Source organism: Hylobates moloch, unplaced genomic scaffold, assembly GCF_009828535.3.
Source record: "Hylobates moloch isolate HMO894 unplaced genomic scaffold, HMol_V3 SCAFFOLD_15, whole genome shotgun sequence".
NCBI classification, from domain to species: domain Eukaryota; kingdom Metazoa; phylum Chordata; class Mammalia; order Primates; family Hylobatidae; genus Hylobates; species Hylobates moloch.
Window position 1 is genome coordinate 48,335,255 of NW_026652290.1, and position 26,918 is coordinate 48,362,172.

Here is a 26,918-nt window from a genome sequence, read left to right on the forward strand (position 1 = left end):
AGCAGAGAAGTGATCTCATGACAGCTGTGGCTTAGGAAGATTACTCTGGTAACACAGAAGTTGCTCTCTTACGCACCCTCTACTGAACATTTTACAGATAATCAATTCACCAAAATAACCAATGCACCCCATGTTTACAGGACACACTGACTGACACCCTTGGCAAGATGAACACTTTTGGCTGGTAGTATCCTCTCTGGGACACCTGGGCACTTCTACTCCCATCATGTGGGTTGTCTTCATAGTAAGAGTCAGGCATATTTGTTCCCAAACCTATTTATGCTAGTGGTACTTGCAATTTTATTTCCATAACTTTGTACATAAACTAATGAAATATGAGTACAAAGAGGGAGAGATATCGCTTCCTCAAAAGCCATGCTGAATGGTTTGAAAAGACTCACTGAAGATGAGTCACTAAAAATGGCTGAAGCAATTATAAAAGTTTAGGTGAATATTTGCAAACACGTGAAAGGATTCAGTATCCAATCTTCCTCTTAAGTATTTTTGTTCTTTCTCATGTTTAAAAAAACTAAAACTGGAAATCATAGGAGATATAAGAATGGAAAGATGTTTAAAAAAACTTCAATCAACAAGACCACTGTAAGACAATGTCTTGGCTCTATAACTAAAGAGTGAACGAATGTGCAGTTATATGTTTTGGGTGCAAATAAAATGTTTAAAAGTATATGTTTAATTTTTTTAGGTTTCCCTGGTTTAGCCAACTTTTTCAATTGATTGGCCAAAAATGATCCTACTCAACATAGGACGAGAGAGTAAGCATTAACCACCAGCAGCAACTCAAGTCAGGAAGCCACTGTGCTTTAGGTAAGAGATGCTTGTGTTGGGTGAAGTCAGGGGAATGCAAAAGAAATAAAAATAAGTGGGCTGGGTGCGGTGGCTCACGCCTGTAATCCCAGCACTTTGGGAGGCCGAGGCAGGCGGATTGCAACGTTAGGAGTTCAAGACCAGCCTGGCCAACATAGTGAAACCCCGTCTCTACTAAAAATACAAAAAATTAGCCAGGCGTGGTGACGGGCACCTGTCATCCCACCTACTCGGTAGGCTGAGGCAGGAGAATTGCTTGAACCGGGGAGGTGGAGGTTGCAGTGAGCCGAGATTGCGCCATTGCACCCCAGCCTGGGAGACAAGAGCAAGATTTCATCTCAAAAAAAAAAAAAAGAAAGAAAAGAAAAGAAAGAAAGAAAAAGAAGTGTAAGATGCAAGTGTAGATGACAATTACATGTTGAGAGAAAGGAAGTTAATAAAGATAACACTAGAATGTATCTGGAGGACTGAGAAATGCCACTTCAGTTAGAACAAATCCAGATGCTAGAGGAAGCAGTTAAAGAACTCCATAATGAAATGAGGATGATGGATTTGGTTAAGACATGTTGAGAATGAAATGTAAGATCCATGAGAGCAGGGACTTTTTTTGTTGTCGTTAACTGCTGCATCCCTAGCACCCAGAAAGATGCCTGGAACATAGTAGACACTAAATATGTATTGAAGCAATGAATGAATACACATGCAGAATATTCCCCAGACATTTTCAGCAAACAGTGGGAGGAGTGTTTCTGGAGTACGAGGGGCAAGTTGGGACCCCAGATGCAGGTTTGGGAATCATCAGGGACTCTGTCTATCTTGTAACCCAAAGGCCTGGAACAGAGCCTCCCACATGGGAGGATACAAGAAAATGTACCCAAGAACAGATCTTTGACCTTAATAGCAGCCCCTTCAGGGTTGGAAAGGACTTTGATGAAAATCTTCCAATCCTGTCACTCCATAGCTCCTCCACTTGTAGAGAATGAGTACCTCTCTAGCAATCACATGGAGTTCCTTACTTCCTGGAGCAACATGCTTGTCTCTGAATTTCTGCAGCTAACCAGAATATTCTTCTATTAAGTCAAAATCTGGCCCTATTTTTACTAGTTGGAGCCAAAAATGAAAAAATTTAATATTGACCAAAAAAGAACTGGTTGATAAGTGATGGTAACTTGGGTAGAAAAAAACATGTCATCTTAAAGCAAAGCTTCTTACGAATATTTATAGCAGTTTTATTCATAATTGCCAAGACTTGGAAGCAACCAAGATGTCCTTCAGTAGGAGAATGGATAAACTGTTGTACATCCAGAAAATGGAATATTATTCAGTGCTAAAAAGAAATGAACTATCAAGCCGTGAAAAGACATGGAAGAACCTTAAATGTGTATTACTAAGTGAAAGAAGCCAATATAAAAGGTGACATACTGTATGATTCCAACTATATGACATTCTAGGAAAGGCAAAACTATGGGACAGTAAAAAGATCAGTGGTTTCCAGGGACTAGGGATGAGGGAGGGATGAACGGGCAGAGCACAGAGGATTTTGGGGGCAGTGAAACTACTCTGTGTGATATCACAATTGCCGATACGTGGCATTATACATTCATTCAAACCCACAGAATGTACACCACCAAAAGTGAACCCAAACTTAAACTATGGATTTTGGGTGATAATGATCTGTCATGTCAATGTACCACTCTGGTGGGGGATGTTGATAATGGGAGAGGCTGTACATGTGTGGGGGCAGGGGGTGTATGGAAACTCCAAAAAGAAATTAAGACTCAGGCTAGGCCTGGTGGCTCATACCTGTAATCCCAGCACTTTGGGAGGCTACAGCAGGAAGACTGATTGAACATGAGTTCAAGACCACCCTGGGCAACATAGTGACACCCCATCTCTACAAACAAAATTTAGCTGGGCATGAAGTTGCCCACCTGTAGTCCCAGCTACTCAGGAGGCTGGGGTGGGAGGGCTGCTTGAGCTCAGGAGTTCAAGGCTGCAGTGAGCCATGATTGCACCACTGCACTCTAGCCTGAGCGACAGAGTGAGACCCTGTTGCAGAAAAATCAGATAAAATAAAGGGCTGGGTGTGGTGGCTCACACCTGTAATCCTAGTACTTTGGGAGGTGGAAGGGCGCATTATTTGAGGTCACGAGTTCGAGACCAGCCTGGTCAACATGCCGAAAACCCATCTCTAGTAAAAAATAGAAAAATTAGCTGGGCTTGGTGGCATGGACCTGTAATCCCAGATACTCAGGAGGCTGAGGTATGAGAATCGCTTGAACCCGGGAGGCAGAGGTTGCAGTGAGCCAAGATTGTGCCACTGCACTCCAGCCTGGGCAATGGAGTGAGACTCTGTCTCAAAAAACAAAATAATAAATAAATAAAATAAAGAATTAAAAAAGAAAACCTTTTAAAGGAAATAAAAAAAAGAAAGTAAAACTTGAAGAATCTTAGAAGATGCCCAAGAGTCTAAGGCAGGTGGATTTTTTTAAGTTTGTTTTTATTTTGCCATAATTCCTAAGTAGGATATTCTGTTAAGGGAGATGATTTGAGGGAAAAATCACATTTCATAAAAATATCTATATTTCAGTTTCTGCTCTTAGTTCCTCAGATGTGTCATTTCATTTGCTTGTCACAATTCTCTGTAATGGGCACGATTAACTCCACCTTGTGGATGAGGAAACCAGCTGAGAGACACTAAGCAGCTTGCCCAACATCACACACGATGCTCCTCCAAGAGGCTAAGACATTTGCAGAATTGTGAGTCTGACCCCAAATGAGTAACTGACAGACTGAAGAAGAAAGGGAACGGTTCCTAAATAAACCAGCGTAACTGTGCAGGCGTTCTTGATGTGCTCAGGAAAACATGAGGGCATATATAGAAACTGAAAATAGGGCACACGGCCATGGCCAAACAGGAGTGGGCAGAAACCTCGGAAAGCAGTCTGAAAAGCTAGCCCTGAAAAGGAGCTGGGTGGTTTCCGATGGTGAAGGCAAACCCTCTGGATGCTCTTTCAGCTTTGTTTTTCTGTCTTCCCTCAGGCATATACACCCAAAAATGGTCTTTGCCCATTTGCAAAGTGTAGCTCAAACCTTAGTGGGAGGAAACTAAAGCCCAAGGAAACCATCTCATGAATGTAAATATCCTGGCCCAGGGAAATTAAACCCCAAACACTGAGATAACTTGGGGATGAGGCTGTGAACTGCTATCAGTAACCACTGAGAAATCATAAAACAAGTGCCAGAGAGATGGGGACCAGAACGAGGAGGCTCTTTATGGAATGATAGGAATGATCTCCAAAATACACTGAAAAGAGAAAATGCGCATGTGCAGAATGGTGTGTCCATTTATGTTACTATTTGCGTACAGAAAGGTAAGAGGATATCACTTTGCTTCCAGACACACTGAATAGCTCTAGAAAGATACCACATTCCCCGCCACTGGTGGGTGAACTTGGTGGTTGGGCAAAGGGGCAGGAGCAAAACTTTTCACTGTAACCCTTTACATTTTGAATAAGTAAACTGTCTTACTTGTTCCAAAAAAAAAATGAATAAAACTTAGAAAATGTTTACCTGATAAAAGACTAGAGTTTGAAAAAACAGATTTTTTTTTTTTTAGATGGAGTCTAGCTCTGCCACCCAGGCTGGAGTGCAGCGGCATGATCTTGGCTCACTGCAACCTCCGCCTCCCATGTTCAAGCAATTCTCCTGCCTCAGCCTCCTGAGTAGCTGGGATTACAGACGTGCGCCACTACACCCGGCTAATTTTTGTATTTTCAGTAGAGACGGAGTTTCACTATATTGGTCAGGATGGTCTTGAACTCCTGACCTCATGATCTGCCCGCCTCGGCCTCCCAAAGTGCTGGGATTACAAATGTGAGCCACCGCACCCAGCGCAATGGTTTGCAAGGAGACATAGTGATCCCCAGGACACAAAATAAGCCAAACTCTAGGACCCTTTCTACAGCAGAGTGTGTAGGCCCTTTCTACAGCAACATCCTAGAGTTTGGCTTCTTCTCAGTGATTTTTCCATTCCCACAGACTTGGCTCCTCCCAACAGAAGGAATGGTTGTAGTTGGTGGGTTAATTTGCTTAAGGTCACACAGCCAGGATGTGGCCGAGAGGACAGAACAAAGTCATGCCTATGCCCTCTCTTATACAGACTTTTCTTATGGTCTTCTCATTACTGCATTGATTATGTGCAAGTCTTATCTTCTGGTCCCCCACACATGGTTCCTAATGTAATTCCCTGCAATGTAGATTATTAAATATATGTTGGGATCGGGCACAGTGGCTCACACCTGTAGTCCCAGCACTTTAGGAGGCCAAGGCAGGAGGATCGCTTGAGCCCAGGAGTTCAAGACCAGCCTGGGCAACATAGTAAGACTCTGTCTCTACAAAAATAAGAAATTATCCAGGCATGGTGGTGCATGCCTGTGGTCCATCCAGACTATTCAAGAGGCTGAGGCGGGAGGATCACTTGGGACCAGGAGGTCAAGGCTGCAGTGGGCCATGATCATACCACTGCACTGCATCCTGGGTGACACAGCAAGACCCTGTCTCAAATGAATACGTAAACAAATTTGATTTTATTGTAAACTTCTTGGTTTAATGTTCCAAAACTAATTTCCACAGCATAAAACTACCACAAAGGGGCTGCCTTTTGGTATTGATCAAATAACGATAAATGTCCCATCCAAACAGCACTGAGAAAATCCCAGCAAGATTCCACTGTTGAGGAGGAAGAGGGAAGTATCAAGAGTACATACTTCTACTCTGACCATCTGTACTGAAATTTGCTTAGGAACAGTACTTTCACAGTATTAAACTACTTTTTGAAGTGGAAATCAATATGCAAACAAAGACAATTCAATGGCAAACTCAGTAACATGTACAAACTTTCAGGAAAAGAGAACACACAACACTGAGAATCTACTGTGTGTCAGCAGCCAGGAAAAGCAGCATAAGAGATCTGATCATGTTTTCCACTGACAAACTTGAACATTTCAGAGGGTCACACCCAAGTTCAAGGACTGGAACTTTAATATTCCATGAATTCAGTGGAAAGACCTCCAGCTTCCCTTCCATCCAATGTGATGATTACACAGAACCAGAAAAGCAGAACTTTCTTCTGGAACATAAAACTTGTTATATGGTGGGATCCTACAATTCTTTCCCTTTTCTCCTCTTCCATAAGGGAGTATGGGATACTGGAACCTGACCAAGTTACCTGCAGAGACAGCATTTCTCATTTGCTCCCACTTCAGCATTTCTAGACAACATGCCAGGTGCAGTGGCTCACACCTATATTCCCAGCTACTCTGGAGGCAGAGGCAGGAAGATGGCTTGAACCCAGGAGTTGGAGACTAGCCTGAGCAACATAGTGAGACCCTGTCTCAAAAAAATAAAACAAAACTTTCCTAAGCAATAAGAAGTACCTTTCTCAATTAAATTTGGTAATGCAAACAACTAGAAGAACCACATTTAATTGGCTTTATAATATACCATTTTTAAAAAGCTCCTGTGCCCAATTTTTTTCCCTTCCCAGGGCAAGGGGTCAGCATGGTAGCTGAGTATGGGGCAGTGAAAGGATGTTATGGAGTCATGCAGAGGGGTGGGTTGGTCAGTGAGGCTGGAGGGTGGGGAATGGCGAGTTGGGTGTAGGTGGCAAGTGGGAGAAGGATTTGAGAGACTGGCTATATTGTGCAAATAGGCACATAAATTGAGGATAATGACAGCCATGTTTCTCACTACTACCAGAGATGATGGTTACAAACAGAGAAAGGGGCAAGGCTAGAAAGAACCCTGAGTGGTTGGATTGAAACTGGAGGTGTGGCTTTATTATATATACACAGGCAATATATAATATATATTTTATAATATATTTTGTTATACTTATATTACATAAATATATATGTATGTTTGTAATATGTTTATATTTAAACATATAAACATTATATGAAGTAATACTTATATATAATGTGTGAATATTCTATATGGGAATATAGAATCTTATAACTCTAACCATCAACTGTTATGAATAACACCATCTGGGCCCCAAGAAACACTTCACATCTCTTTTCCTTGTCCTTGCAACAAAAGAGAGTGCATCTGAACGCTGTGAGGGTTTGTGGGTTGTACCACTGCCCACAGTGGAGACTGGCCTGGTTGGGAATATGGAGTGCAAAGCCGGGAGGCGCTTTGATAACAGATCACACAAAAGATTCAGTCTGTTAAACTGGTTTCAGATAGGATGAATACAATACATTCTTACACTTTGCCAGAGGTGCCAAATTCCATTTTCCATTTTCTTTTTCTTTCCATCCCAGCAGGTGGTTCTGGAATATTCATGAATCCCTGCAGTGTTTGCAACAGGAGCCATGGTGGCCGAGGAGTAGTTTGCAATACTAAACTATTCTTATTCCTCTCAAATTTAAGTATATGTAAATCTAGACATAACATGAGTCAAGTGTGATTTTGAAAAAAAAAGAAAAATCTTATGCAAAGCCTGAAACACTGGGCAAAGTACTCCACAGTAAGGCAGGTAGATTCTTTTAACTGCCATGATTCCTAAGTAGGAGATTCTATTAAGGGAGATAGTTCAAGGGGGAAAAAAAATCACATTTTACAAAATAATCTACCCACTTCTGTCCTAGGTATGTGTATTTGTCATTTCACTTAATTCTCACACTGTAGGAGATGGGTAAGACTAGCTCTGTTTTTCAGATAAGGAAATAATAAGAGCAGAACTCAGTGAAATGGGAAAAAAAATAGAGAAAAATGAGTGAGACAAATAGCTGGTTCTGAAAAAAAATTATAAAATTGACAAACTTCTGACAAAAAAAGAGAAAGAATATACAGATTACCAATGGCAGGAATGAAACTGGGGATATCACTACAGACTCCACAGACTCAAAAAGGATAAAAGGGAATATACTATGAATAACTATACACATGGCCAGGCACGATGGCTCACGCCTGTAATCCCAGAACTTTGGGAGGCTGAGGCGGGCTGATCACGAGGTGAGGAGATCGAGACCATCCTGGCTAACACAGTGAAACCGCATCTCTACTAAAAATATAAAAAATTAGCTGGGCATGGTGGCGGGCGCCTGTAGTCCCAGCTACTCACGAGGCTGAGGCAGGAGAATGGCTTGAACCCAGGAGGTGGAGCTTGCAGTGAGCCGAGATCGCGCCACTGCACTCCAGCCTGGGTGACGGAGCGAGGCTCCGTCTCAAAAAAAAATAAAAATAAAAAATAACTATACACACATAAAATTTGACAGTTTAGAAGACATGGACCAACTGCTTGAAAAATACAACTCACTCAATATTAAGCAGGTAATATGAGCAGCCCTATAACAATTAGGGAAATTTGAATTTCAAATTTTTTTAAACTCACCCTTTCACACCAAAAAAAAAGCCAAAAAAAGGAAAAAAAAAACAAACTTCTAAGTAAAGAATATTTCACTCAGAATTCTACCAATTATTTAATGAAGAATTAACACAAACTTTACCTAATTTCTTCCAGAAAAAAAGAAAAGTTAGGAATACTTCCCAATTTATGAAGTAGTATTATCCTGATACCAAAACCAGAAAATGTCAGTACAAAAAATGCAAACTACAGACCTTCATGAATACAGATTTTTAAATTCTTAACAAAATACTAGCAAATAGAATTCAGTAATATATAAAAATAATCATATACCATGACCAAGTTGACTTTAGAGGGTACAAGGCAGGTTCAAGATCTGAAAAATCAGTCAATGTAATCTACCATATTAACAGGCTAAGAAAAGTCACATAATCACATCTATCAATGCAGAGAAAACATTAGACAAATTCAAAATCCACTCATGGTAAAGATTGGAATAGAGGGACATTTCTCAGGAAAAAAAATCTTAGAAAAACTGGAATAGAGGAGAAATTCCTCAACTTGCTAAAGAGCATCTACAAAAACTCCCAAAAGCTAACATTATATAATTAATGGTTAAAGGCTGAATGCTTGGCCAGGCGCAGTGGCTCACGCCTATAATCCTAGCGCTTTGAGAGGCCGAGGCAGGAGGATTGCCTGAGCTCAGGAGTTCAAGACCAGCCTGGGCAACACAGTGAAACCCCATCTCTACTAAAATACAAAAAATTAGCCGGGCGTGGCGGTGTGCACCTGTAATCCCAGCTACTTGGGAGGCTGAGGCAGGAGAATTGCTTGAACTCCGGAGGCGGAGGTTGCAGTGAGCCGAAATTGTGCCACTGCACTCCAGCCTGGGTGACAGAGTGAGACTCCATCTTCAAAAAAGGAAAAAAAAAAAAAAAGACTGAATGCTTTCCACCTAGGATCAGGAACAAGGCAAAGATGTCTACTCTTAGCACTTTTATTCAATATAGTGTTAGAATTTCTAGCCAGTGTAATAAGACATGAAAAGGAAATAAAAGGCATACAGATCAGAAATGAAGAAATAAAACTGTCCTGGCTGGGCACAGTGGCTCACGCCTGTAATCCTGGCACTCTGGGAGGCCAAGGTGGGTGGATCACTTGAGGTCAGCTGTTCAAAACCAGCCTGGCCAACATGGTGAAACCCCGTCTCTACTAAAAATACAAAGAAATTAGCATGCCTGTAATCCCACCTACTCAGGAGGCTAAGGCAGGAGAATCGCTTGAATCTGGGAGGCAGAGGTTGCAGTGAGCTGAGATCATGCCACTGCACTCCAGCCTGGGCAACAGAGGAAGACAACGACTCAAAAGAAAAAGAAAGAAATAAAACTGTCCCTTTTTGTAGATGACATGATTGTTCACATTGAAAAATCCCAAGGAATCTAAAACAAACAAAAAATCCTCCTAGAACTAATAAGTGAGTTTAGCAAAGTTGCAAGGTATAAGGCAAACATATGAAAATCAATTGCATTTCAATATACTAGCAATGAACATACAAACACCAAAATTAAAAATACAGTATCATTTACAATTGCTCAAAAATAAAAAATAAATACTTAGGTGCAAATCTAACAAAACAGGTATAGGATTTGTATGCTGCAAACTACAAAATGCTGATGAAATAAATCAAAGATCTAAATAAATGGAGAAACATACCATGTTTATGGATTAGAAGATTCAACATAGTAAAAACATGTCAATTCTCCCCAAATTGATTTACAGGTTTAACACAATTCCTATCAAATCCCAGAAGATTTCTTTGTAGTTGTATTTATATGGGAAGTCAAAGGAACTAGACTAGCTAAAACAATTTTGAAAAAGAATAATAAAGTAGGAAGAATCAGTCTACCTGATTTCAAGACATTACAAAGCTACCATAATCAACAGTATGAGGCATTGTCAGAGGGAGAGACATATAGATCAACAACACAAAATGGAGAACCCAGAATACAAGTATGCCCAACTGATGTTTTCTTTTTTAATAGAGACAGGGTCTCGCTCTGTCACCTAGGCTGGAGTGCAATGGCATTATTATAGATCACTGCAGACTTGACCTCTCAGGCTCAAACAATCCTCCCACCTCAGCATTTCAAGTAGCTGGGACCACAAGTGTGCACCACCATACCCAGCTAATTTTTGTATTTCTTGTAGAGATGGGATCTTGCCATGTTGTCCAGGCTGCCATCCTCTGGCCTCAGCCTCCCAAAGTGTAGGGCTTACAGGTGTGAACCACCACGCCCAGCCCCAACTGATTTTCACAAAAGTAGAAAAGCGATTCAATAGAGAAAGGATACCCTTTCCAACAATGGAGCAACTGGACATTCACAACAAAAGTAACCTTGACCAAGTCTCACAACTTCTGCAAAAATTAACTCAAAATGGATCACATATTTAAATGTAAATGTAAAACTATAAGACTTTTGGGAAAAATATAAGAGAAAATCTTAAAGAACTGGCTCTAGGCAGCTGGGCGCAGTGGCTCACACCTGTAATCCCAGTACTTTGAGAGGCCGAGGCAGGTGGATCACCTGAGGTCAGGAGTTCAAAACCAGCCTGGGCAACATAGTGAAACCCAGTTTCTACTAAAAATACAAAAATTAGCTGGGTGCAGTGGCACGTGCCTATAATCCCAGCTTCTTGGGAGGCTGAGGCAGGAAAATCGCTTGAACCCAGGAGGCAGAGGTTGCAGTGAGCCAAGATTGCGCCATTGCACTCCAGCCTGGGCAACAGAGTTAGACTCCGTCTCAAAACAAAACAAACAAACAAACAACAACAACAACAAAAAAAAACCGGCTCTAGGCAAAGAATTTTGACATCAAAAGCACAATCTATATAAGGGAAAATTAATAAGTTGTACTTCATCAAAATTTAAAACTTTTGGTCTGTGAAAGACCATGTTATAAGGTTGAAAAGATAAGAGACTGGAAGAACATATTTGCAGACCACATATGCAATAAAGAACTAGTTTCTAGTACATATAAAGAACCCATAGAATTCAACAGTTAAAAAAAAAAGAAATCTGGCTGGGCACGGTGGTTCACGCCTGTAATCCCAGCACTTTGGGAGGCGGAGGTGTGTAGATCACGAGGTCAGGAGATTGAGACCATCCTGGCTAACACGGGGTGAAACCCCGTCTCTACTAAAAATACAAAAAAATTAGCTGGGCGTGGTGGCAGGCACCTGTAGTCCCAGCTACTCGGGAGGCTAAGGCAGGAGAATGGCTTGAACCCAGGAGGCAGAGCTTGCAGTGAGCCGAGATCGTGCCACTGCACTCCAGCCTGGTGACAGAGTAAGACTCCATCTCAAAAACAAAAAAAAACAGGCCAGGCACAGTGGCTCACACCCATAATCCCAGCACTTTGGGAGGCCAGGATGGAAGGATGGCTTCAGCCCAGGAACATAGTGAGCACCTGTCTCTATAAAAAAATTTAAAAAATTAACCAGGCATGGTGGCGCATGGCTGTAGTCCCAGCAACTCTGGAGGCTGAGGCAGGAGGATGGTTTGAGGCCAGGAGTTTGAGGCTGCAGTGAGCCATGATCATGCCATTGCACTCCAGCCTGTGTGACAAAGTGTGATGCTGTCTCTAAAAATAAAAAATTAAATTAAAAAATTAAAAAACATAAAATATATTTCACCCTTTATATTGACTTTATATTTTGAAGAAAAATTATTTTAAAATTATATTTGAATATCATTAATTTTTTTAACCTTTGAGAAGAATTACAAATTGCAAAGTGATAAAAATGAGAAAATACTGAAGTAGAATTTGGGGGAAGCTGGGAAGAAAAACTAAAATTCACCACACAAAATTCACCCATTACTGATAAAAAAAAAAAAGATGAAAATGAGTAAGAAAATTATTGTCATTAGATCTACAAGCTACCAGATCATCTGAAATCCCTGACACTTGATCTCCTTTACTAGAATATTTAATTATATCAGAATATTGTGAATAAACAGATGGCTCCCGCTGCACTCTTGCCCCAAGCCTTGCAAATATGAGGGGCATGCCTGCTTCCTGCTTCCCCGCTCCCTCCTTGTGATCTGACAGCACTCCTGAATGGGAGAACACTGTTATAAATACCTACACCCAGAATCTAACTCTGCTTTACAAAGAAACACAAAACAGTTTCACACAGCATTGCTATTATACACCGAATTTTCTAGGAATGCAACTAACATGTAACTTAAGGAAAGACAGTACTTTGCCTTATTCAAAATGTTTACCCTGAGCTGTCAGCATTTCAAAGTCACTGATGTCAACACTGCCTGGTATTTGAATTCTCAACATTGCACCCATGAGTCAGTCTCATTTGTAGCATTCAAGCTTAAGGCAGCAATCTCCACTAATGTACAAGCATCTAACTGTCTTCTAGTGGAGTCAGGCTCCAGCATTTACACACTGATATGTCACTTCATTAGAAATTATTTGCCTTTTATTTCTTCTCTACATTATAGGTACAGCATTATATTGATTTTTTTCAGTAATGTATAGGGACTGGTGAATTTCATTTTAGGATATTAAAGGGCACATTACAGAATAATCATCATTTAAAAGGGTAACTGGACTACTAAGTTGAGGCCTCTGCCATGAGCAGCTTCAGAAGGCCTGCTAGTGCTCCCTTCTCCTTGCCTGCATGCACAGAAGGCCACACAAGGGAAACAGCCATGGCCAGCTGATAAGAACAGGGGCTATTATGCAAGCAGAAGGGGAGGACAAGGCCACCTTCCAGCAGGCACTAAAGTAACAATGAGAACAACAAAAACAAAATACATAGAAAAGAAAAAAATGGCAAAATTGCACGTCAGGCTTTAGTGCCCTCCTTACTTTCACCCCAGATAATGCAAAAATTTTTCCTCTTCCTTCAACAGAGAGTAAATGATATGACCTGGCTGGGCGCTGTGGCTTACGCCTATAATCCCATCACTTTGAGAGGCTGAGGCAAGAGGATTGCTGGAGCCCAGGAGCTCCAGGCTACAGTGAGCTATAATCACGCCACTACACTTCAGCCTGGGCAAAAGAGTGAGAGCCTGTCTCAAAAAAAAAAAAGATGACCTGATAACCACACATTCTCCAGTAGTATTCCTCTCAATTTCTGATTTTTGGACAAACACTAGCTTCCCTCTGTAAAGACAGGTGATCACAGAAAACTCTCTAGATCTATCTGGAAAGCTCTGGCAGATCATAAAAGGGGGACCAGCTGAGGATTCCAAGTAAATACACACCTATGAAACAAAGTTACTGGTAGAAATGGGAGATTTCAAAAAAATCTGCAATTTGCATTCTCATTTGAAATTCAAGATTTGATAGCTATGAAAGTTGAGCAAGAAGTCATGAAGAAGAAATAATCTGAAAGCAGAGAAATCAGACTAAAGATTAAAAACACAATAGTTGAAGAAAAGAAGCATACAAAGCAAGGCACATTAGATGATAAACTTTGAAAAATCAGAGCATGAATGAAAGTGATCACAAGAATCAGAGATAACATATGTGACATGGAAGAAATACCCAGGAGGCCAAATACACATATACTTTAATTTCCTGGAGGAGACTCCAGGGTAAAAAGAGAAGCAATAATCAAAGTAATAACAGCATGCCTAGAAGACATTTAATAAAACCCATCACCAAATCCTAATAACTCAAAGGAATATAGGAGGAGAAGACTTAACATGTAAAACAAAGCCCCAAGCCAACTTTCTGCATCATATTTAATCAGAAAACACCAAAATCACCCACAGTAAAGTGAGAGCAAGTCGAGATATCATTAGCATTTAACACAACTGGGATCACACACGCACAAAACAGCAAGAACCAGAAATAAAAGAATAACTCCTGGAATGGAGGAGACAAAGGCATTATTATCTGCAGCTGATATGACTGTCTGCTTGGAAGACACCTGAGAATCAACTGAAAACCATTAGTGCTAAGAAGAGAGGATGGTAAGGGAGCGAGCCAGTTCCAAACTAAATATTTTTAAAGTATCGAATTAGAAAATACAGTCAGTGACAGTGCTAATACCAAAACTGGAATGATGCAGAGAAGATTAGCATGGTTCCTGTGTAAGGATGACATTCAAAGTCGTGAAATAGTCCATATGTTAAAAAACAAGAAAAAAGTACAATGTATAAAGAATCCCATTCACAATAGGAATAGAAGTATAAAACAAAGGCAGAAACTCAACAAAAAGGAAGGAAGGAATGAAGGGAGGGAAGAACAGAGGGAGGGAGGGAAGGCATAAACAAAGGTATAAACTCAACAAACAGGAAAGGAGGAGAGGAGAGCGGGGAAAGAGGGAGAAAGGAAATAGCAAACTTTAGGGGAAGAGCCCAAATAAAAGAGAGGACATGGAGAACTGGAGAGACTGCCAGGACCTGGATGGAAAGAGTTGGCAAAGATGTCAGTATTCTTGGGGGAGGTGCAGGAAGAGCTCCCCGCTGTCTATACCACAGGCACCCAGGGAGGATGCAGGAAAGCTGCCATCCCCAAACCAGCACTGCACCTTGTGCCAACACAGAAAGTCACAGAAAACCCTTGGCCCTACCCCAAAGCCCTGACTAAATCATGTACTCCCGGGAAACGCAGGGCCACGACACCACCATGTGTGTCCTCAAGCTTAGAATTCAGCACCTTAACTAGTGTGGAGTTCATAACATCCTCACAACTGGGTTTACCTCAGACACCACCAGAAGCTGAAAGCCATTCCTGGTCCATCCACGTATGATGGATAAACAAAGTATGGCTATCCAGACGATGGAATATTATTCAGCCTTTAAAAGGAAGGAAATTCTGACACATGTCCCATTGTGGATGAACCTGAAGGATACTATGCTAAGGGAAATGAGCCAGTCACAAAAGGATACCGTATGATCTCACTTGGATGCAGAATCTCAAACAAACTCACAGAAACAGAAAGCCGAGTGGTGGCTGCCAAGGGCTGCGAACAGGGTGACAGGGAGTTGTTCAGTGGGTACAGATGCGTAAGCTTGAGGGACCTGCTATGTAGCATTCCCCTGAATTACACACTTAAAAATGTGTTCAGAGGGTAGATCTCCTACCACAATGTGAAAATGAATTAAATGTAGAATAAAATAGAAGAAAATGAAAATACAGACAGTTCCAAACTTACGATGGTGTGACTTACCCTTTTTGACCTTAAGGTGATGCAAACATGACACGCATTCAGTAGAAGCTGTACTTCAAGTGCCCAGACAACCATTCTGCTTTTCACTTCCAGTAAATTAGGTTGGTGGAAAAGTAATTGCAGTTTTTTTTTTTGTTTTTTTTTTTTGAGACGGAGTCTCGCTCTGTCGCCCAGGCTGGAGTGCAGTGGTGTGATCTTGGCTCACTGCAAGCTCTGCCTCCCGGGTTCATGCCATTCTCCTGCCTCAGCCTCCCAAGTAGCTGGGACTACAGGCACCCACCACTACACCCGGCTAGTTTTTTGTATTTTTAGTAGAGACAAGGTTTTACCATGTTAGCCAGGATGGTCTCGATCTCCTCACCTCATGATCTGCCCACCTCGGCCTCCCGAAGTGCTGGGATTACAGGCGTGAGCCACCGTGCCTGGCCTGCAATTTTTAAAATGGCAAAAATCACAATTACTTTTTTGCACCAATCTAATACAATAAATTATATAAGATATTCAACACTTTATCATAAAATAGGCTCTGTGTTAGATGATTTTGCCCAAATGTAGGCTAATATGAGTGTTTGGAGCCCATTTAAGGCAGGCTGGGCTCAGCTATGATGTTCAGAAGGTTAGGCACATTAAATGTGTTTTCAACTTGGCATATTTTCAGCTTATGATGAGTTTATCTGGAAGTAACCGATGAAGTAAGTGGAGGAGCATCTGTACTGAATCTGAAATTTTTTTTTATCACAAAATATATTCATTGATAAATGACCTCTCTAAAATTATGAAAACAAGAACAAACTCATTCCTGGCATTCTGTGATTTTGCAGGTTCTCATCTCCAAAGAGACTCGGCCCCACCTGCCCCAGGCCCCTCCCTTGAGTCCCCAACACTTCTTCATGGCCCTTCAGAACTCACAGTGAAATCAACACTTCCCATAGGCTGAGCTCTCTGAATGTCCCCTCACTGCCACAGCTGGATGAATCCCACCACTGCCTTCCCAAGCCAGTCTGTTCATTTTCTCACATTTCCCAAACTGAAGGTCTCGCTGTACCTCATACCTACAACTGTTGCTTCCCCGGTCTGTTCCCCTCCCCACTGTAAACAGACACCTTCCATTTCTGCAGTTCACACAGCAGGACCTGGCATCCTCTTCCCCTCCCTGTTGCCATCTACACACCCCCACCCCATTCTCCCCATTCCCTGACATCCCTGGCTCATGGCGCTCCTCCTTCTCTGGCATCCAAGAAACTGACCCACCCACCTTTTGGCCTCTCAATTCCAAGACTTCCAAAATCCCCTTCCTCCACTCTCACCCCAGCAGGCCAACCCATCCATGGTTTTCTTTCAGTCCCTGTTTCCTAATCTGCAAGTCCTGGTACCAATATTTATCTCGCGTGGACTTGGACAGTCTGCTTAATCTCTTTATGCCTCAGTCTCCTGATCTATAAAATGGGAATGATAATAAGGATACTACTTCATAGGGTTGTAGTAAAGACTAAAGGAGACTATATTCATTGCATATGAGAACAGTGGTTAGCACATACTGAGCAAAGAATGCTAGTCACTGGTAATAGTAATTCTACAACAGGTAAAGATGATGGGGGAAGAAAACAAGTCTCCCTATCTGAGACAAACAGAGTAGCAGAAAAAAGAACTCTGGAGTCGGACCCTGGGTTTGAATTTGGGAACACTACCTATCCTGGAGCCTTGGCTTCTTCACATGTCAGATGGGGATAAGAATACTTACCTTCCATGTTAGACGAGTTCCCCTGATAGGAGCCCAGAGTTATTCCCTCCCTGTGTCAGAGAAGACAGGTGTCTCAGGTTGGAGCCTCAGGCATTACCGGGCTGTGATGCAGGTAACTGGGAGCATGCCGGCGTCCAGGTATCAGCGAGGACACGGACAGCTTCTTGGCAGTGAGCCAATCACGACTGCTTGCCCTTATTACTGATCACCATCTGAGATGTCTGAGATTCTGCAAGCATTACAGTTTGGCCACAGTAAAACTAGCCCTTCACATTTATTTTGCCTTTTAGAAAACACTGATATCAGTTTAAAATAGTGCATGTCTTTGGATCCCATGTGTGCTATATAAAGAAACACCTAAATGGGCACTTCCATGTCTCGTCGTTTTAAAAATGTTTTAAATGTGGCTATGTGAACCTCCTTCTAGCTGACTGCTGTCTCCAGAAGAGATCTATGTTCACTCCTCATCCCTTGGGAAGGCCCATCGGATTTCATCTCACTCATCCCACTACTAACATGAGCAGAAATCTTACCCTACACCAACTTTACAATCTATCAGGAGAATCCAGCAATCCCACTTCCAGGTATATACCCTCAAAAAGTCAAAGCAGTGTCTCAAGGAGATATTTGTACACCTGGGTACAGAGCAGCATTATTCACAATAGCCAAAAGGTAGAAATAGGCCAAGGGTCCTTCAACAGGTGAATGGATAAATAAGATATGGTATATCCATACAAGGAAATATTAGTTAGCCTCAAAAAGGAAGGAAATTCTGACACGTGCTACAGCGTGGATGTACCTTGAGGATATTATGCTGAGTGAAATAAGCCAGTTGCAAAAGGACAAACACTGTATGATGCCACTCCTATGAGGAATCGAGAGCAGTCAGATTCAGAGACAAAGAACAGAATGGTGCTTGCCGGGAGCTGAGGGAAGGGGAATGGGAAGCGAGTGTTTAATGGGGACAGAGTTTCACTTCGGGAAGATGAAACAGTTCTGGAAATGGATGACCAGTGATGGTTGTACAACAATGTGAATGAACTTAATGCCACTGAACTGTACACTTAAAAATGATTATGTGTATTTTTCAACAATTCAAAAACCAGGAAAGTTGAGAGCCAGCTGGCTCTCCCCTTCAGAATATATCCAGACACAGCTGCTGTTCCCCGGTGCCACGGCTGCCAGCCCAGCCCAGGTCACTTCTTTCCTAGACCACAGCCCTAGCCTCCAAGCTGGTCTGCTTACTCCATCTGTCTACTCTCAACAAGCATCCCATAGCAGTCCTTTTAAAATGAGGTTGGGTCATATCACTGCTCTGTGCAAAAACTTGCAAAAGTTCCCCAGTGGAGTCAGAGTAAAAAATCCAAAGTCCTGACAGTGACTCGCAAGCTCCCCCATCTTCCTGTCCTCCTCCCCAGCTGCTTGTTCACTCTGCTGCGGCCCCACTGGTCTTTCTACCACTCCCGTGACATGGAGGACATGGGCCAGAGGTCATCTCTGCCTGGAATGTCCACCACTCCAGCTGTCCACTTGGCTTTCTCATCTCTCCCACGTCTTGCTCAGGTACCTTTATGAAAGCAGGGATGTTTGTCCTGCTCACCCATATAGTCCTTTTGCCTAGAACAGTGCCAGGCACATGGTAGCCACTCAAAGATATTTGTTGAATTAATCAATAAATAGAAGGATTGTTTCTAAAGTCAGAAACATTTGTCAGAACTAGAACTTGTAGCAGAACAAAAGCAGGTGGGTGCTTTTGACAAGGCTGCCACCTAGTAGCTAGATTCCTTGACAGCCTTCTGGGGGTTCCATAACCTTTCACTTGACCCTGGGGCAGGCAGGGAGGACTACCACCTGCACACAAGGAACCTCCTCATTCTCTAAAAGCCACATCACTGTGTAACATGAGATATACACAAAGGACACCTCAGGGAGAAAAAGAAGAATAAGAACTGGAATCCAGGCCAGGCGCAGTGGCTCGTGCCTATAATCCCAGCACTTTGGGAGGCCAAGGCAGGAGGAGCCCAGGAGTTCAAGACCAGCCTGGGCAACAGGGCGAGACCCCGGTGGTGTGTACCTGTAGTCCCAGCTACTCGAGAGCTGGGGCAGGATTGCTTGAGCCCAGAAGTTGGAGGCTGCAATGAGCTATGATTGCACCACTGCACTCCAGCCTGGACAACAGAGTAAAACTCTGTCTCTAGGGAAAAAAAAAAAAAAAGAATTCAGAATTCTTTTTTGGAATTCAGATAAGTGAATAATATTAATGAAAGAAAACCAATTAGAAAAAGTGGATGTTCCATATGGAAACCTGGGGTGGGCACGGGAGAGAAGAAGTCAAACTGGTTTGACCTTTCCAAAGCCAAGGTTCCTGGTCTAGATAAAATAACCATGCTCTTCCTATGGCTATTGTGAGCATGAATAGAGACAGCAGCTCAGAGAAGCTGGCACAGTGCAGGCAGGTGGCAGGGCTCAAAAATAGTAGTCCCTTTTGTGATTTTTGCTGTGTTCTTGCTATTGTTGGAACAAACTTTGGCATAGCCCCAGAGAACAGCATAAAGCCTGGAAACCAGAAACTGGAAATAGTCTTGAAAAGAATGAAGAAGCTCATGCCTCCCTATTCAAGCAGTTCCAATACCACCCATGACAGATGGCAAGTTGGCGCCCTAGGCAAGGCTGAGACAATAATATAATTATTACGACCAAAAGATTACACGTTTTCTCCTGGAGTAGATTTCAGGGATTCTCCCTGAGGACAGATCAGCTCCCAGGAAAGGGTGCAATAAAATACAGGCTGACTATAGGTTTAATTCTTGTGAGTTCAAAATCACAATACTGTATTAAAATTTCATGACAAAAATCTTTCTCAAAATTAATACAATTGAAATAAAATACAGATAATACCATGCTATGCATCGTAGAAAACTTGTCCCCTAGTCAAAAGTACAAAAACTAAGTATTGCATGGCATAAAAAGAATTCTGCCCCCTACAAGTCTAATATATAGTTGATTTCCTCTGAAAGGAAATTTCCTCTGAAAGGAAATTTCCTCTGAAAGGAAATCAACTATATATTGCCAAAAGTCCCCCAATTTCCTTTAATTTTATTCTTTTTCTTCACAGCTGAGTCTATAGAAAATTGCTTTAAGTCCAGTGAGCATCATAATTTCTAACACACTAAATAATTTCCATCTTTGTATCAACTGTATTTTTTTTTTTTTTTTTGAGACTGAGTCTCACTGTGTCGCCCAGGCTCGAGTGCGGTGGTACGATCTCGGTTCACTGTAGCCTCCACCTCCCAGGTTCAAGAGATTCTCCTGCCTCAGCCTCCCAAGTAACTGGGATTACAGGCACCCACCACCACATTTGGCTAATTTTTTTGTATTTTTAGTAAAGAAGGAGTTTCGCCATGTTGGCCAGGCTGGTCTCCAAATATCTCAGGTGATCTGCCTGCCTCGGCCTCCCAGAGTGCTGGGATTACAGGCCTAAGCCACCCCACCCGGCAGTATTGAGATTTTAAAACCCAAGCTTATTACTACAGGGTGAGTATCCCTTATCCAAAATGCTCAGGGCCATAAGTGTTCTGGATTTCTGATTTTTTATTTTTGAATATTTGCATTATACTTACCAGTTGAGCATCTCTAATCCGAAAATCCAAAATCCAAAATGCCCCAGTGAGCATTTCCTTTGAGCATCATGTCAGTGCTCAAAACATTTCAGATTTTGGAGCATTTGGGATTTTGAATTTTTGGATTTGGGATGTTCAACCTGTACAACTGGTTGCTGTAGTCCCAACCAGCACTTTCATTTTCCTGGTTTTCACGCATGTAAAATAGACAAAATGCAATCAAATATTGAAATGATTACCGAAACAATACTATACAACTGCAGAGGTGATAACCTCTACAACAGAGAGGCGCTGCATACCACTGCTCCTAATGGTCCGTCCTAATAGACTGCAATTCACCTATTCCAAATGAGGCAGTCTGGGGACAGCATGACAACGTAGAAAAGTATCAGCTGTCCAAAGATGCTACAAAAATGTTGAGGACTACTGACATTTAAAAATAAAAGCTCTCGGCTGGGTGTGGTGGCTCACACCTGCAATCCCAGCACTTTGGGAGGCTGAGGCGGGTGGATCACCTGAGGTCGGGAGTTTGAGACCAGCCTGACCAACATGGAGAAACCCCATCTCTACTAAAAGTACAAAATTAGCAGGGCGTGGTGGCACAAGCCTGTAATCCCAGCTACTCAGGAGGCTGAGGCAGGAGAATCGCTTGAACCCAGGAGGCGGAGGTTGTGGAGCGCCATTGCACTCCAGCATGGGCAACAAGAGTGAAACTCCGTCTCAAAAAATAAAACAAATTTAAAAAAATAAAAGCTTCAGAAACAAAATGTAATTTTCAAATTCAACCCTATTAAGTCAAATAATTTAATTTCACTTAAATGAATTGACAAACAATTTGTATAACTAGGAGAATAATAACTGTCACTTATTTCATTACAGTCTATATATATATTCACAGAACTTTTTCCCAACATCACTGTGTAGTAGATATGTAGTTATTTTCTTCCTTTGACAAATAAAGGATGCCAATGCCCCCTGGGGCATGGGAACTTGTCTACTGTAGGAGCCAATATGAAACCAAGGTCTTTTCCTAGAATCCTGTGCAAAGGAGCAGATGCTATAAGCAAACAATAAAAAAAAAAATCCACCAACAAATGGCTAAAGAACACTACAAAAGATAAGTAGAAGAGGAAGGATTTTGTGAAGGCGAAAAAAAAGTTTAGTTTATATTTATATTGTCTAAATTTATGTTGTATTTACCTTGTTTTTAATTTTGTATAGCGATGTATGCATATGTTTAAAATGTTCAAACAGCACAGGAAAATCTAAAATGAAAAATTTTTCCTCTGCCACTTCCAATTCTGGTAACTCTCCTCAAAGATAATCATTCTGACATCCTTCCAGGAAAAAAAAAGTTGATTTTAATAATTAATACATACTTCTAAAACCAAAACCAAATTAAGGTTATACCATATGCACCATATTATTTTCCCCACTTAGTAATGTATCTTGGAGATCTTTCCCTATCAGTACACACAAATCTAGTGTATTCATTTTCATGCCTGTATACTATTCTACTGCACCAAAATCACATTGTTCAACCAGCCCTGTATGAATACATACTTAGGTTGTTTCCCATATTATACTATTATAAATAATCATGCAACTGAACTTGATTATACATGTTGGCATCCTTTTCCAAGAATATCAGTAACCGTTAAGTGCTAAATAATAGAAATGCTTGGTCAAAGATTATATTAAGATTTAGACAGATATTACCAAATTGTCCTTGTGCATCAACCATATGTGGCTCCTTATACCCTTAATGACACCAGAAATGATAAACTGTTTTAATTTTTGCTAATGTATTAGGGGAAATTATATATCTAATTGTTGTTTTGCTTTATTTTTTATTTATTATTTATTTATTGTGAGACAGGGTCTCACTGTTGCCCAGGCCAGAGTGCAGTGGCACGATTTCAGTTCACTGCAACCTTCACTTCCCAGGTTCAAGTGATCCTCCCACCTCTGTCTCCCAAGTTGCTGGGACTACAGGTGCACGCTTCCATGCTTGGCTAATTTTTGTATTTTTTGTACAGACAGGGTTTCACCATGTTGCCCAGATTGGTCTCGAACTCCTGGGCTCAAGCGATCTGCCTGCCTCAGCCTCCCAAAGTGCTAGGATTACAGGCGTGAGCCACTGCACCCAGCCTTGCTTTACATTTCTTAAGTAAGGCTTAGTATCTTTCCACTGGCCATCTGTATTTTTCATGGGTGCTATATATATTTCTATTATATTATTTTTCCTTTTCTTTTTTTTTTTTTTTTTGAGACAATCTTCCCACCTCAGCCTCCCAAGTAGCTGGGACTACAGGCACACACCCAGCTAATTTTTATTTATTTATTTTTGTAGAGATGAGGTCTCACTATGTTGCTCAGGCTGGTCTTGAACTCCTGGGCTCAAGCAATCCTCCCACTTCGGCCTCCCAAACTGCTGGGATTATAGGCATGAGCCACCACATCTGGCCTATTTTTCTTTTTCTTATTGATTTGTATAAACTCTTTGTAAATAAGCATTTTGTTACATGTATTGCAAATAATTTCTTCTTTTTGCAAAGAAGTTTCTTGTATTTATGTAAGTATATTTTTCATCTTTTCCTTTATGGCTTCTGTGTTTGTTCCTACTTAGAAAGGTTATTCCAAGGCCAAGACTACAAATTAATTCTCTGATGCTTTCTCTTTGTAGTTTGCAGTTTCATTTTTTAATATTTAAATATTTAATCCTCTTAGAATTTATTTTGATGGGAGGAATGAGATAGGGATCCAGCTTTATTCTTTCCTAAATACTTACTCGGTCACATTTTTGAGTGAATTATCCACTGTGATATGAAATGCCACCTTTCCCCTGTACTAAATCTTCCAGTGTATTCTGCACTTTGTTCACCGTTCCACTGAGCTGCCTACCGCCTCTTCAGTTCCAGAATGCCTAAGGTTAATCCCCTGATTACTATTTTCAGAATTTTCCTGGTTACTCTAGAATATTTATTCTGCTAGGTCAGGATTTCTCAGCAGCAGTACTGTTGACATTTTTGGGCAGGACACTCTCTGCTGCAGGGACGGTCCTGCGCATCCTAGAATGTTTAGTATCTCTGGCTTCTACCCACTAGATGGCAGTAGCAGCCCCAAGTCATGACAGCCAAAAAAAAAAAAATGTCTCCAGACATTGCCAATTGTTCCCTGGGTTGGAACTGGGGGCGCAAAATCGTCCCCCATTGAGAACAACGGGTTTTAGATCAATTCCAGTTATTTTATTCATGTTTCCACTCCCAAATTCCCACTGATATTATAATCAAGATGAAAATGAATTCTCAGAATAATTCAGACATCCTTATTACATTTTATATGTTGTACTAATTAAGTTTAATCTTAATTCTATTTAATCTTCCTATCTAAGAATCACATATATGCTTTCACTTATTTATGTCTTCTTTGAAGGACGTAAGACTTCTCCTTCAAGAGAGTTTTAAGATATTTTTATATAGATGCTCACACTATTTATTTCTAAATATTTTGCCCTTTCATTCCTTTATAAATAGAACTGTTTCTTACATTATTATCTTTTCTAGACACTGGTAAGAAAGCTATTGATGGCCAGGCGCAGTGGCTCACGCCTGTAATCCCAGCACTTTGGGAGGCCAAGGTGGGTGGATCATGAGGTCAGGAGATCGAGATCATCCTGGCTAACATGGTGAAACCCCATCTCTACTCAAAAGACAAAAAATTAGCTGGGCGTGGTGGCGGGCACCTGTAGTCCCAGCTACTCGGGAGGCTGAGGCAGGAGAATGGCGTAAACCCGGGAGGTGGAGCTTGCAGTGAGCCGAGATCACGCCACTGCACTCCAGCCTGGGCGACAGAGCAAGACTCCATCTCAAAAAATAAAAAATAAAATAAAAAAAAGAAAGCTATTGATATATTATAGTCTACAGATAGCCACATACAGAACTCTTATTGTCTCTAATAGAATTTCAGAAAATTCTAAGATACAATTTTCAGGAAATTCAAAGCATACAATGTTATTATCTGATTACAGTCATCATTTTGTTCCCTCATTTCCAATATTTATGTACTTCTACATCTCTCTTATCTTACTGCCTTGGTTAGTATCTACAGAAAATTTTAGATGACTGGTGATAGTAAGCAACCTTGAATTATCTTTAATGGGAATCACTGGCTTTTGTTTGTTGACACATACACATCATTAAAGAAGTCTCTGCACATGTATAGTCTATCAAGAGTTTGTTGTTACATCAGAAAGATTGTTAATCGTGTCAAGTGTATGTTCTGTATTTTTAGAGATAACTGTACAGTTTTTCTTCTTTGGCCTGTTAATATGGTATGATAGATTATATTCTGAAATTTCTTAATATTCATCCATTCTTGGGTGGCATAAATTCACTTAGTTGTGATGTACACTACTGTTCTTTTAATTTATTGTTGAATCCTATGTGCTAATATTTTGATCTCAAATTTTTTTATTTTTATTTATTTATTTATTTGAGACAGAATCTTCCTTTGTCACTCAGGCTGGAGTGTAGTCACACGATCTCGGCTCACTGCAACCTCTACTTCCCGGCTTCAAGTGATTCTCCTGCCTCAGCCTCCTGAGTAGCTGGGATTACAGGCACCCACCACCGTGCCCAGCTAATTTTTGTACTTTTAGTAGAGATGGGTTTTCACCATATTGGCCAGGCTAGTCTTGATCTCCTGACCTCATGATCCACCCGCCTTGGCCTCCCAAAGTGCTGGGATTACAGGTGTGAGCCACTGCACCCGGCTGATCTCAAATTTTTATATTAATATTTGATCATGGGATCAGTCTTTTTTTCCTTTTCCACACTTTATATCATTTATTAATGCAGTATACATAAGATCTAAAATCTGCAGTTTCTAAACACACCATGTTAAATCTTTCAGATCCTTCTGCAGTTTTAGGTTATTTCTACAGAGGTATCTTTAAGTGAGTGAATAACATATCCTGTAATTCCTGAAAATCTAGTACAGAGTGAAATGATTTAAATATAATTTAGGCACATGTTGATTATGAAAATAGATAATCTCTCAATATAATACTTCTCTGTCTTGGTAAAAATAATAAAGCAAAGAAAATAATTCATTTCTGAAGTTGCTTTCCTTCACTTGTAAAGGTGTGATCTCCTCTCACTATGCATATGTGCCCTTTACTGTTAAGGAAAGCTTTCCATATGTAGATACAGAAGAATAGGCTACATAAATACTAAAGATGTGTTATTCTCCCAAAGGAGACAAAAGTGATTTTCAATGATTCCTTGCCTCATGTTGATGAGTCTGTAGAATTCAGAACCCTGTGGACACAGCTAATATCCCTGCTCTTGGGGTAGATGTAAGGACACCAGATCATTGGTAGGGAGGTACAGGCCCTTCCTCTACTGTTGCAGGAGAAAATGACTCAAGAAAATTGGGCTAAATTTTATTTAAAAAAAAAAAAAAAAAAAAAAAAAAAAAGGCTGGGCGCCATGACTCATACCTGTAATCTCAGCACTTTGGGAGGCCAAGGTGGGTGGATCACGAGGTCAGTAGATCAAGACCATCCAGGCTAACATGGTGAAACCCCGTCTCTACTAAAAATACAAAAATTAGCTGGGCGTGGTGGTGTGCACCTGTAGTCCCAGCTACTTGGGAGGCTGAGGCAGGAGAATCGCTTGAACCCGGGAAGCGGAGGTTGCAGTGAGCCAAGATTGCGCCACTGTACTCCAGCCTGGCGACAGACTGATACTCTGTCTCAAAAAAAACAAAAAGTAACAAATGTAAGTAAAAGAATCATAGGTGCTGACTGATTGGTGTTACATCTTGGACCAGCCAAATGCCTTTATTTTTACTTTATATATATTTTTTGGTGGCTGTAATCAAATGTATGTTTAAAATTCCTCATTCCCCACTGTAGGGTTCTAGCTGCAATTATATTACATTGCCTTTTGACAGGCAACTCTACCATATTCATTCATATTGTGTAAGATTTGATTGCAGTAGATCTGGATTTAACATCTATTTCTAAGATGGCCCTATGTAAACTATTTGGTATTTGAATTAAATGAATATTAATGATGCACCTTGGTTTTTTGGTTTTGAAATATCTTCCTATGCTTGTGCTGATTGTATGAGAAAACTAGGCTAATAGTAT

At 41.0% G+C, this 26,918-nt stretch overlaps 1 protein-coding gene and 1 non-coding gene across 7 annotated transcripts in view; one reads left to right on the top strand and one right to left on the bottom strand.

Annotated features, from left to right (window-relative positions):
• The window catches only part of SPECC1 (sperm antigen with calponin homology and coiled-coil domains 1), a 236,651-nt gene that overhangs the window by 184,087 nt on the left and 25,646 nt on the right, over positions 1-26,918 (bottom strand). The gene's annotated exons all lie outside the window — the stretch shown is intronic.
• LOC116484329 (U6 spliceosomal RNA) lies at positions 14,255-14,359 on the top strand. Its single transcript, XR_004252511.1, has one exon. It is a non-coding gene; the product is annotated as a U6 spliceosomal RNA (small nuclear RNA).